Consider the following 11,513-nt stretch of genomic DNA (forward strand, 5'->3'; position numbering starts at 1 on the left):
CTGGACGAATACATTACATTTGGTTACATCGCGAGGTACTTGACCTCTATATGATACATTTTACAAACATTGCATTCGTTTTTAAAAAGACAAACGTTCATTACATCGAAAGTTGACGGCATGCATACCATTTCATAATATATCCAACTATAATTGACTTAATAAGAATCTTGATGAAATCAATGACTCGAATGCAACGTCTTTTGAAATATGTCATGAATGACTCCAAGTAATATCTCTAAAATGAGCAAAATGCACAGCGGAAGATTTCTTTCATACATGAGAATAAACATGCTTTAAAGTGTCAACTAAAAGGTTGGCGAGTTCATAAGTTTATCATAAAAATCATTTCAATATTTTAATAGACCACAAGATTTAATTTTTATAGTTAACTGTAGGAACACTTATCTGCAAAAAATATAATACAGGAACACTCATCTGTATAAAAATTCATTCATATGGTGAACACCTGGTAATCGGCATTAACAAATGCATATAGAATATCCTCAAATATACAGGTACACTCATCTGTATATAAAATCGAAGTACTAAAGCATCCATAACTGGATGGGGTTTGTTAGGCCCATAGATCTATCTTCAAGATTTGCGTCAATTAGTGGCGTTTACTAATTCTTAGGCTACCAAGCTAAAAGGGTGATATTCAGTTTCGATAATCCAACCATAGAATGTAATTTCGATTACTTGTGTCTATTTCGTAAAACATTTATAAAAGCAGCGCATGTATTCTCATTCCCAAAAATATATATATTGCAAAAGCATTTAAAAAGGGAGTAATGAAACTCACAATACGATATTTTGTAGTAAAAATATTCATACAACGATACTGAACAATGCAGGGTTGGCCTCGGATTCACGAACCTATATCTTTTATATATATATATATATATATATATATATATATATATATATATATATATATATATATATATATATATATATATATATATATATATTAACACATATAATTGTAATCAAACAAATATATATATATATATATATACATATATATATATATATATATATATATATATATATATATATATATATATATATATATATATATATATATATATTAGTGATATCATTTTATATTAATAACTTGTATGTTTTATAAATGTATTCATTTTATGTCCTTTAAATAAAAAAATTATAGTTATATTATATGTATTAAATATAGTTTTATATAACTAATAATTACTTAATAAAATAATATTAATATTAAAAATAATAATAATGATGATACTAAAAATAGTAATGATAGTAATAATACTAATAATAATAATAACTATGATAATAATAACTTTACTACTAATGATAATAATAAGGATAATAATAATAATAAGAGTAATAATAATAATAATAATAATAATAATAATAATAATAATAATAATAATAATAATAATAATAATAATAATAATAATAATGATGATATTACTAATACTAATACTAACAATAATGATAATAATATTAATTGTATGAATGATACTAATAATTATATTTTTAATATTTGTAATAATCCAATAACAATAATAATTAATAATAACAATAATAATAATAATAATAATAATAATAATAATAATAATAATAATAATAATAATAATAATAATAATAATAATAATAATAATAATAATAATAATAATAATAATAATAAGAATAAGAATAAGAATAATAATAAGAATATAAATTATGCCCTCCTCATCATAGTATTATTGTGATCATCATCGTTGACTATTTATCAACATCTAATACTTCATTTTTATCATCTAATCTTACGATCATCACACCAGCATTATTAATTCATCATCACATCATCTCGCTAAACATCATTATTACTATCGTATCTCATCATATAACCATTCGATCAATATCCATATCAATATCAATCTCAATATCAATCTCAATATTAATATCAATATCAATATCAATCTCTATATCAATATCAATTTCAATTCGCCATCATCTCGTATGAAATGTCCCGTTCATATTGATTATAAACGTTCCATATTAATTGATTTCTTCGCGAGGTTTTGACCTCTATATGAGACGTTTTTCAAAGACTACATTCATTTTTAAAACATCCATAACCTTTATTTTATCGATAAAGGTTTAAAAAGCATTTTGTAGATTATCAAATAATTATAATCTAAAATATACCGTTTACACACGACCATTACATAATGGTTTACAATAAGAATATATTACATCAAAATAAGTTTCTTGAATGCAGGTTTTACATAATATCATACAAGCATGGACTCCAAATCTTGTCCTTATTTTAGTATGCAACAGCGGAATCTCTTAATAATTACCTGAGAATAAACATGCTTAAAACGTCAACAAAAATGTTGGTGATTTATAAGTTTAACTTATATATTATAAAATCATAATAATAGACCACAAAATTTTATTTTTATAGCACATCTCATATCAGACATTTCGCAAACTGCATAGAGATAAAAAAATCATTTATATGTTGAACACCTGGTAACCGACGTTAACATAATGCATAGAATATCCCCAAAACAGAACCTCTCATCTGTATAATAATCTCGAATTACTAAACCATCCATAAACTGAATGGGGGTTGTTAAGCTCAATAGATCTATCTTTATGATTCGCGTCAATTAGGGGTCATTTCCCTAATTCTTAGGTTACCAGACTTGAAGGGCGATATTCGATTTAATAATCCAACCATAGAATGTAGTTTTGCGTACTTGTGTCTATTTTGTAAAATATTTATAAAGCTGCATGTATTCTCATCCCAAAAAAAAATATTAGATTTTAAAAAGTGGGACTATAACTCACTTTCACAGATTTTTACTTCATCGGGAAGTAAGACTTGGCCACTGGTCGATTCACGAATCTATAACAAATATGTACATATATATCAATTTATGATCGGAATATATTCACAACATTTTTTATTACGTTTTTATGTTTTAAGTTTGTTAAGTGAGCAGTCCTCGTTAGTAACCTATAACTAGTTGTCCACAGTTAGATGTACAGAAATAAATCAATATATATATCTTGAATCAATCCACGACCCAGTGTATACACGTCTCAGGCTAGATCACAACTCAAAGTATATATATATATTTGGAATCAACCTAAACCCTGTATAGCTAACTGAAACAGTACTGCATATAGAGTGTCTATGGTTGTTCCAAATAATATATATAGATGGGTCGATATTGTATGTCAAAATATTGTATACGTGTTTATGGTATCCCAAGATTACATAATATGTATAATACAATATAAATTAGTTAGGATATGTTTAGTCTAGATTTGTTACAAAATTTTCGTAGCTAAAACTAGCAAGTTTATCTAATTTTGTTTTACCCGTCATTTCTTCGTTTCAAATCCGTTTTGAGTGATTCAAGTTGCTATAGTTTCATAATGAAATGAAATTTATTAAACTAAACAGAAAAAGTATAAGTTTATAGTCAGAAATACAGGTTACAAGTTATTTTTTAAAGAGGTAGTCATTTCCGTCGAAAAAAACGGCATCTTGATGACCATTTTGAAAAACATACTTCTACTTTGTGTTTAACCATGATTTTTGGATATAGTATCATGTTCATATGTAATATCATTTTTCCATAAAACAAACTTCCAATTCAAAGATTAATATACTTTTTATTTTTTTAACCCAAAACAGCCCCCGATTTCACTACGACGGCGTATGTCCGGTTTTACGGTGTTATTCGTGTTTCCAGGTTTTAAATCATAAAGTTAGCATATCATATAGATATAGAACATGTGTTTAGTAGATTTTAAAAGTCAAGTTAGAAGGATTAACTTTGTTTGCGAACAAGTTTAGAATTAACTAAACTATGTTCTAGTGATTACGTGTTCAAATCTTCAAATAAGATAGTTTTATATATATGAATCGAATGATGTTATGAACATCATTACTACCTCAAGTTTAGTAGGTAAACCTATTGGAAGTGACAAAAATTTATCTAGCTTCAAAGGATTCTTGGATGGCTTGAAAGTTCTTGAAGTAGAATCATGACATGAAAACAAGTTCTAGTAAGATTTCCACTCGAAATAAGATAGTTATAGTTATAGAAATTGAATCAAAGTTTAAATATGAGTATTACTTTGTATTAGAAATATATCTTGCTGTAAATAAGAAAGATTTCTTGAGTTTAGATGGTTACTTGGATTGGATTAGAAAGCTTGGAAGTAATCTTGTAAACTTGATAGTATTCTTGATTTTATGAAACTAGAACTTATAGAATTTATGAAGAACATGTATATACATTTTTGTTAAGTAGAAGTACTTTGATATATGTCATGAATTCTTCCAAAAGTGTATTAATACATCTTAATACACTACATGTATATACATTTACTGAGTCATTAAGTCATCGTTAGTAGCTATATGTAGTGTTGTTTCGGAACCTTTAAGTTAACGATCTTGTTAAATGTAATTGATCCAGTGTTATTACACTTAAATGAGATGTTAAATTGTTATGTTAACATGTTAACATGGTGTATTAATATATCTTAATATCATATAAATATGTGTAAAATACTATACAACGATAATCGTTACATATATGTATTGTTTCGAAATCCTTAAGTTAGTAGTCTCATCTTACTCGTGTAGTTCATTGCTAATACGCTTAATGATATATGTAATTATCATTTCATGATGTTAAACATAGTGTATTAATATCTTAACATGATACATATGTATTTAGTAAGACGTTGTTGTAACGATAGCCGTTATATATATCGTTTCGCGTTTCTTAATTCACTACTTTCATTTTATGTATATAACTCATTGTTAATGTACTTGGTGAGATACTTACTCATCATAATATCATGTTAAATATATATATATATATATATATATATATATATATATATATATATATATATATATATATATATATATATATATATATATATCATGTTGTTTTTACAAGTTTTAACGTTCGTGAATCGCCGGTCAACTTGGGTGGTCAGTTGTCTACATGAAACTCATTTTAATAAATCAAGTCTTAACAAGTTTGATTACTTAACATGTTGGAAACATTTAATCATGTAAATTTCAATCTCATTTAATATATATAAACATGGAAAAGTTCGGGTCACTACAGTACCTACCCGTTAAATAAATTTCGTCCCGAAATTTTAAGCTGTAGAAGGTGTTGACGAATCTTCTGGAAATAGGTGCGGGTATTTCTTCTTCATCTAATCTTCACACTCTCTGGTGAACTCGGGTCCTCTACGAGCATTCCATCAAACCTTAACAATTGGTATCTTGTTTTGCTTAAGTCTTTTAACCTCACAATCCATTATTTCGACGGGTTCCTCAATGAATTGAAGTTTTTCGTTGATTTGGATTTCGTCTAATGGAATAGTGAGATCTTCTTTAGCAAAACATTTCTTCAAATTCGAGACGTGGAAAGTGTTATGTACAGCCACGAGTTGTTGAGGTAACTCAAGTGGGTAAGCTACTGGTCCGACACGATCTATAATCTTGAATGGTCCAATGTACCTTGGATTTAGTTTACCCCATTTACCAAATCGAACAACGCCTTTCCAAGGTGAAACCTTAAGCATGACCATCTCTCTAATCTCAAATTCTATATCTTTTCTTTTACTGTCCTCGTAGCTCTTTTGTCGACTCTGGGCAGTTTTTCAATCGTTGTTGAATTTGGATGATTTTCTCGGTAGTTTCTTGTATTATCTCCGGACCCGTAATCTGTCTATCCCCCACTTCACCCCAACAAATAGGAGACCTGCACTTTCTACCATAAAGTGCTTCAAACGGCGCCATCTCAATACTCGAATGGTAACTGTTGATGTAGGAAAATTCTGCTAACGGTAGGTGTCGATCCCAACTATTTCCGAAATCAATAACACATGCTCGTAGCATGTCTTCAAGGGTCTGTATCGTCCTTTCACTTTGCCCATCAGTTTGTGGATGATAAGCAGTACTTTTGTCTAGACGAGTCCCCAATGCTTGTTGCAGTGTCTGCCAAAACCTTGAAACAAATCTGCCATGTCATCAGAGATAACAAAGATTGGTATTCCATGTCTGGAGACAACTTCCTTTAAATATAATCGTGCCAACTTCTCCATTTTATCATCTTTTTTCATTGGCAGAAAGTGTGCTGATTTGGTAAGACGATCCACTATTACCCAAATAGTATCATAACCACTTGCAGTCCTTGGCAATTTAGTAATGAAATCCATGGTAATATTTTCCCATTTCCATTCTGGGATTTTAGGTTGCTGAAGTAGACTTGATGGTTTCTGATGTTCAGCTTTGACCTTAGAACACGTCAAACATTCTCTTACGTATTTAGCAATATCGGCTTTCATACCCGGCCACCAAAAATGTTTCTTGAGGTCCTTGTACATCTTTCCCACTCCGGGATGTATTGAGTATCTGGTTTTATGTGCTTCCCCAAGTACCATTTCTCTCACATCTCCAAACTTTGGTACCCAAATTCTTTCAGCTCTATATCGAGTTCCGTCTTCACGAATATTAAGGTGTTTCTCCGACCCTTTGGGTATTTCATTTTTCAAATTCCCTTCTTTTACAACTCCCTGTTGCGCCTCCTTTATTTGAGTAGTAAGGTTAGTACGAATAATTATATTCATAGCTTTTACCCGTATAGGTTCTCTGTCCTTTCTACTCAAAGCGTCTGCTACCACATTCGCCTTCCCCGGATGGTAACGAATCTCGAAATCGTAATCATTCAATAACTCAATCCACCTACGCTGCCTCATATTTAGTTGTTTCTGATTAAATATGTGTTGGAGACTTTTGTGATCAGTATATATAATACTTTTGACCCCATATAAGTAGTGCCTCCAAGTCTTTAATGCAAAAACAACCACGCCTAATTCCAAATCATGCGTCGTATAATTCTGCTCGTGAATCTTCAATTGTCTAGATGCATAAGCAATTACTTTCGTTCGTTGCATTAATACACAACCGAGACCTTCCTTTGAGGCATCACAATATATCATAAAATCATCATTCCCTTCAGGCAATGACAATATAGGTGTCGTAGTTAACTTTTCCTTCAACAAATGAAATGCTTTCTCCTGCTCATCCTTCCATTCAAACTTCTTCCCTTTATGCGTTAATGCAGTCAAGGGTTTTGCTATTTTGGAAAAATCTTGGATGAATCTCCTGTAGTAACCAGTCAGTCCTAAAAATTGGCGTATATGTTTCGGAGTTTTTGGGGTTTCCCACTTTTCAACGGTTTCAATCTTTGCCGGATCCACCTGAATACCTTTTTTGTTCACTACGTGACCAAAGAATTGAACTTCTTCCTACCAAAATGCACACTTTGAAAACTTAGCATTCAGTTTTTCTATCCTCAACAACTCTAGAACTTTTCTCAAATGTTCTTCGTGCTCTTGATCATTCTTTGAGTAGATAAGTATGTCATCGATGAAGACAATGACAAACTTGTCAAGATATGGCCTACACACTCGGTTCATGAGGTCCATGAACACAGCTGGTGCGTTAGTTAAACCAAACGGCAAAACCATAAACTCGTAATGACCGTAACGCGTCCTAAAAGCAGTCTTCAGAATATCATCCTCCTTCACCCGCATTTGATGATATTCGGAACGTAAATCAATCTTTGAATAAACTGACGAACCTTGTAGTTGATCAAATAAGTCGTCAATTCTCGGTAGTGGTTAACGGTTCTTGATGGTAAGTTTGTTCAACTCTCGGTAGTCGATGTACAACCTGAATGTACCATATTTCTTCTTGACAAACAAAACAGGAGCTCCCCATGGTGATGTGCTTGGTCGAATGAAACCACACTCTAAGAGTTCTTGTAATTAGCTTTGGAGTTCCTTCATTTCACTGGGTGTGAGTCTGTATGGAGCATGAGCTATTGGTGCAGCTCCTGGTACAATATCTATTTGAAATTCAACAGATCGGTGTGGAGGTAGTCCCGGTAATTCTTTCAGAAATACATCGGGAAATTCTTTTGCGATGGGAACATCATTGATGTTCTTTTCTTCGAGTTTGACTTCTTTGATGTGTGCTAGAACGGCATAGCAACATTTTCTTATTAGTTTTTGCGACTTCAAATTACTAATAAGATTTAGATTCGCGTTGCCCTTTTCTCCGTACACCATTAAGAGTTTTTCTTTTTCTCGTACAATGCGAATTGAATGTTTGTAACATACGATTTCCGCTCTATCCTCTTTTAACCAGTCCATGCCGATTATCACATCAAAACTCCCTAACTCTACTGGTATCAAATCAATCTTAAACGTTTCGCTAACCAGTTTAATTTCTCGATTCTGACATATCTTATCTGCTGTAATTAATTTACCTTTTGCTACTTCGAGTAAAAATTTTTTATCCAAAGGCATCAATGGACAACTTATTTTAGCACAAAAATCCTTACTCATATAGCTTCTATCCGCACCCGAATCAAATAAAACATAAGCAGATGTATTGTCAATAAGAAACGTACCCGTAACAAGCTCCGGGTCTTCCTGCGCTTCAGCCGCATTAATGTTGAAGACTCTTCCTCGGCCTTGCCCATTATTATCCCCATGATTTGGACACGCATTTTTGTAATGTCCCTTCTTCCCGCATCCTAAGCAGGTAATGTCGGCATAACTTGTTCCGGCATTATTTGCTCCCTTAGCCATTGATCCGTAGATTTCGCACTTTTTCGCACCATGACCCTTTCTTTTACACTTAGTACACACTGCCATACAGAGCCCAGTCGGATGGTATCCTTCACACCTCTGACATGGTTTCTGCCTCTTGTTGTTATTGTTGGGATCGTTGTTGTTGCGGTTTTTATTGTTGTTAAAACGGTTGTTGTAGTTGTTATTGTTGTTGGGATGGTTGTTGTTGCGTTTGTTGTTGCGATAATTGGTGCGATTGAAGTTGTGATTGATGTGTTGATTGTTAAAATTGTGACCCTTGTCACTAGTCTCTTCCCACTTTCTTTTCATTTGTTTCGTGTTGGCTTCTTCGGCCGCCTGCTCTTTAACTCTTTCCTTAATATGATTTATGAGTTTATGAGCCATTTGAATCGCCTTTTGTATGGAGGCGAGCTCGTGTGAACTTATATCTTCTTGGATCCTTTCTAGTAACCCTTTTACAAATGCGTCGATTTTCTCCTCTTCATCTTCGAACGCACTTGGGCACAATAAACACAACTCCGTGAATCGTCGTTCGTATGTGGTAATATCGAATCCTTATGTTCGTAATCCCTTAAGCTCTACTTTTAGCTTATTGACCTCGCTTCTGGGACTATACTGCTCAGTCATCAGATGTTTGAATGCTGACCACGGTAGTGCGTAAGCTGCATCTTGTCCCACCTACTCGAGATAAGTGTTCCACCATGTTAACGCAGCACCTGTGAAAGTATGAGTAGCGTACTTTACTTTGTCGTCTTCAGTGCACTTAATTATGGCAAAAACTGATTCGATCTTTTCGATCCACCGTTTTAATCCGATTGGACCCTCGGTTCCATCGAATTCCAGAGGTTTACAGGCAATGAATTCTTTGTAGGAGCATCCTACACGATTTCTTGTGGCGTTATTTGCATTGCTAGATTCAGAGTTATTGTTATTGTTTTGCATTGCAGCCTGTATTGCGGCTACATTTGCTGCAAGGAAAACACAGAAGTCTTCCTCACTCATGTTCAAATTCTGACGAGTCGTCGGTGCCATTTCCTTAAAAAATAGCCCAAAAGAATTAAGTTAATCATATAGAATATTAAGAGTAGTCAATAGTATTTCGTAGCATAATATGAACTCATTTATAAAAGCTTTTTCTTCATATTAGCATTTTATAGTTTTAATTCAGGTAGTACCTACCCGTTAAGTTCATATTTAGTAGCTAATATACCATTCAACTACTACAATTCTATATGAAAAACTGATTATAATAATATTTCGCGTTCAAACTTTTATACAATATTTTACAAACTTACAATACCGCTATTATACATATAACATGAAATATAGCACACAATAACTTAGATACAAAATAGTTGTGACAACAATTTCTAATTTAACGTAAGTCGTTCAGCAAAGGCAATAAAGACACGTAATTCATAGGTCCAGAAACAAGTCATGCATTCTGGTTTTACTAAGACTACTTCTCACCCTTGGTCTTATGGAACTTAACCGTTGTGGCCATTGACAAGACATCATGTTGTAACATCGTCGAAGGGATGAGGGTTTCGTAATGTCCAACAGCCCCGTAATAATCTAAAAACCTTGTTTCTCACCCCAACTACTGAATACGTAACTTGTGGGAAGGTTTTATTTAAAAGTTGAAATCCGATGTTCTTTTTCTCACTTTGATGAGAAACGAACATCACTAACCCGTAAGCATAACATGCTTCTTTATGTTGCATGTTAGTGGCTCTTTCTAAAGCTCGAAGTCCTATGTGGGGATATGTTGAGTCAAAATAGGTTTTTAACCCGTAGCGTAAAATTGCATTTGAGTTCCCCGCATTTAACGCTTTAAAGAAAACACGGCGTAACTTACGGTCTCCCCAATGTGATATACCCCATCTTTCAAATGAAAGCCTTTGATAAACTAAGGCATGCCTGGAACGTTCATCAAATGTTCTACACACTAATTTCATCGTAAATAATTGTGCCGACGAATTTTGACCGACTTTTGACAAGATTTCATCAATCATGTCCCCAGGTAGGTCTTCTAAAATTTTTTGTTGTATATCCTTAACATCCATTTTTGTTTTTATACTTTAAAAATAGATGAGGGTTAGATTCGTAAAAGATAATTATCAAATAATACAAGCAATTTTCACATACAACAAGAAAAGTACAAGCACACTTATTTTACATATTTTACACCTCATGATTACAACTCTTTAATCTGACTCACTAGTTTCTTCCTCTTCGGACCTGTTTCGTTTTGCTAACTTTCTAGGGATATATGGTGCTCCCCTAATATGAGTCGTTCTTTTCACAAATGGTCTAGAAAAACCTGGTGGCTTAGAGGTTCTCGGGTTATTGTTACAACTTAAGAAATACTGGTGTTGACGATACATATATAGTTCATCGGGGTTGGAATCAAGTTTCTCTATTTTAATGCACTTTCCCTTATTATTTTCTTTTGCTTTTTCAAATTGGGTCGAGGTAATTTCTATAATATCATCGGAATCCTCATCAGGATCCGATTCATCGAAAAATTGGTATTCTTCCCAATATTTTGCTTCCTCGGCAGAAACATCATTTACCATTATTAATTTTGGTCCATTAGTTGAGGGTTTTCTTTTATTTGTCTGTTTTTCAGTGGTTCCTAAAATTTCCCCCTCCAGAACCTCTTCTTCCGGTTCCTCCTCTTCCGGTTCCTCTTCTTCCGGTTCCTCTTCTTCCGGTTCCTCTTCGGGAATTTGTGAATCTTCCCAAAATATATTTGACTCTTCATTATTATTAGGTGAGTCGATGAGATTTATACTAGAGGTAGACATCTAACACACAATATCAAACAC

The sequence above is a fragment of the Rutidosis leptorrhynchoides genome, chromosome 4 (assembly GCF_046630445.1).
Source record: "Rutidosis leptorrhynchoides isolate AG116_Rl617_1_P2 chromosome 4, CSIRO_AGI_Rlap_v1, whole genome shotgun sequence".
NCBI classification, from domain to species: Eukaryota; Viridiplantae; Streptophyta; class Magnoliopsida; order Asterales; family Asteraceae; genus Rutidosis; species Rutidosis leptorrhynchoides.